Source organism: Ascidiella aspersa, chromosome 5 (genome assembly GCF_963924565.1).
Source record: "Ascidiella aspersa chromosome 5, kaAscAspe10.2, whole genome shotgun sequence".
In the NCBI taxonomy this organism is placed as follows: domain Eukaryota; kingdom Metazoa; phylum Chordata; class Ascidiacea; order Phlebobranchia; family Ascidiidae; genus Ascidiella; species Ascidiella aspersa.
Genome location: NC_139451.1, coordinates 29,759,944 through 29,762,908, shown reverse-complemented (window position 1 = coordinate 29,762,908; position 2,965 = coordinate 29,759,944). Strand labels below are relative to the sequence as shown.

The 2,965-nt window shown below is 46.4% G+C and overlaps 1 pseudogene; it reads left to right on the top strand.

Annotated features, from left to right (window-relative positions):
• The first annotated feature begins 538 nt into the window (after positions 1-538).
• On the top strand, positions 539-719 carry LOC146146281 (U2 spliceosomal RNA; annotated as a pseudogene).
• The last annotated feature ends 2,246 nt before the right edge of the window (positions 720-2,965 follow it).

Genomic DNA, 2,965 nt, shown 5'->3' with positions numbered 1-2,965 from the left:
GGGCCGACTTGGCACGGCGGCCCCGCCGGGTTCCACAAGATCCCAATCAGCTGCACCATTGGGAGGCCGGCTGGCCGGACTATTCGCCACAGTCGGGGTACCATGGATTAAACCCGTGGCAGTTTTTTTTTACCCACCCCACGCGCACCATTATAATTATTTTTTTGATGCGATGTTTGTATTTTTTAACCCTTTTAAATATATTGCACCTGAAAATTTTTAAACTTTTTATAAAAACGCACTTAATTTTTTATCTTTTAACATTTTGCTGTCCTGTCAGTAAGTTAAATTCACTCACCCCTTCCCCCACTTTTGCCACATATTCGTCGAGCCAGTCTGCGCAAAATCCCTTGTATTTGAACATCGGCATGGCCCCCCATACTTTCATTTTCCCATTTAAATAACCTACAGTATTTAATTTCATCCCGTTTAACCGTTTTCATTTGCAGTGTTTACACGGCCGTGGGCCCCCTAAGCGCCCTTACTCAAAACCCCAAGCCATGTCACGCGCTTCGTTTTTTTGCAGTGAGTTCGTCGCATACCCGGTGTACAGTCAAAAAGTTTGTTCTTCTCAGTTTAATACCTGGGACGCAAGCGATTCGCTTGCTCTTTGTATTAACTTGATTTTTGGACAGGGAGCACGGTGCCGAAGCTTGCTTCGCCCTGCTCACGGGTTGTCCTGGTATTTGCAGTACCTCTCTCCGCACGGCCCACATTCCCACACCGTGGCAATTCCTCTTTATCCAATTAAATTGGAGCGAAAATTTAAAGCAAAAATGGTGACCGACCGGCCAAAAATGACAAATTTTGTTGCTAGTACGGGACTTCGAGTAGGGAGGGGCCTCTTCAGAGACCGAAACGTTGGTGGTAGGTATATGAGCCTCATCCACGAGTTTACTTTGCAACTTCGATTGGGAAGGCAAAGAGTGAGCCCCTTCAGCTGGCCAAGTTCCTCGCAACAGACTTGTTGGCGAGTTGTCCCCCGAGCGCTGATGGGCAGTTTTGTGCAACGTCTGGCGGCAAGACGTTTATACCCCGGCAACCGGGCAGTGTTTTACCAGGACTCCACGATCTTGATCAGGGGAAGACGGTAGGGGCTCACACACCCAATACGGTTATTCGAACCACTGGTTGAAGAACCCCGGGGCTCTGACTATTCCAGAGCGCATTTTCGCGATGAAAGCACGCCTCAAAGAAGGTTCGGGAACGATTTCACGGGGGACAGTCAGAGACGTTAGGTGCTGCAGATGCGGCAGTTTGGCCGAGACACTTCCCCACGTACTCAACCACTGCGATCCCGTCATGCCCCGAATCCTATCTCGGCACGACGCCATACAGGGGGGAAGTGTTGCGCCACGTACCTTCAGGTCACCAAGGTTTCTTTGTGACCGAGTTTGCCGGGAGCACGCCGATGCCACGGGTGAGAACCTCCGGCCAGACTTGATGGTCGAGAGCGCCGACAGGTTCTTTTAGTCGTGGACTTTGCGTGCCCTTTCGAAAACGGCCAACATGCCCTTACCGCTGCTGCGGCCCGTAAGCACCAAAAGTACAGGGAGTTGTGTGGAAACCTCAGCGCCTTGTGGGCATCACGGGCCGTCGCATGCTCTGGCTATCAAGGGTGCAGCCACCACGTACTAATGTGGCAATCTTGGTACAGGGGGATGATTGTTACCAAACCTTAAACTATCCTTTGCAAGCGCAGACTGGCACCACACAAACCGCAAATAACTCAGCTCAACAGTACGTTCGTCAATCAGCCAACAACCTAGCCCACTCACTTCATCACTTTGGAAAACTTCAGCCCTTTGACCCCAGCTCTGACCCCAGCTCTATCCACGCCCCGCCGCCAACCCCTCCTCGCACTCCAATGTTAAAGCTGGCCTCCTCCTCCAATCAAAACCCACTCCTGACCGTTTCGCCGAGGTGCTCTCAACTCTCTAACCGCGCGGCAGCCGGGGCCAACTTACCAAATACTTGCGTTCAACGTTCGTTTATCGTCAGTTCCGTCCGCCACACCAGCCGAATCATCGTCAACGGCAAAAGGGCGCGGACGCCGCGCGGTCAACACTTCACCTCTTCGCACCCATGGGGTCCAGCAGGCCGGCGTATTGCACAACACTTTACCCTTTTATACTCACAGAATTTTAACTATTTTTTTACTTACATTGTTTTTAAATACCCACACCTTGTGTAGGCCCTCCTACTCTTTTCGCCACCCCCACCTCCTTCCACTCACTCACTCTAGGCACACTTCCAAAATATTTATCTAATTACACAATACCATACCCCCGAGCCCAATCTGCGCCAGCCTGTTCCTCCTGCAAGCCCTACCATCGGCGGGCCACATAATTAATCTGGCCATAACTTTTTAACTTAAACACTTGTAAAAAATCAGTCTGAAACAAAATGGAAAACTAGTAGATACTAAAGGAATTGCAGCAAAATCATCCGGAATTCCCTCCCTTTTTAAATCAAGTTTACAAAATATAGAAGGATATTTTTTAACCATTCGTAATTCTGAAGCACTGGTAATAAAACTGTATTGCTATGGTAGAAAACACTTTCCCAATCTAGTTACTTTTTAAGGACATTGAGAAAACTACTGATGCATCTGATGATGAAACCCAAACATCTAACATAAAGGAACAAAATATTTAGGCAAAAACCCTTAATGGGATGAAAAATCTACACCTTATATTGTAACGAAGAAAAAGGTTTCAACATGGAAAAGATTACAAAAAAAGAAACAATAACCAAAATTCATACCAAATTCAAAGTCTAGTATTACATTTTTATTGAAATATATATGTTTTTTGTTCATTTGAATAAAATTATATTTTTCAACAGTTGTTAGATTATCCTCAAGTATTTAAAACCAATAGAAGCTTTCAGTGTTCAAAAAAAATGAATTGTAAGGCAAAAATAACTGTTAAAGAAATACTTAAGTTTCCTCAATACAAGGTAT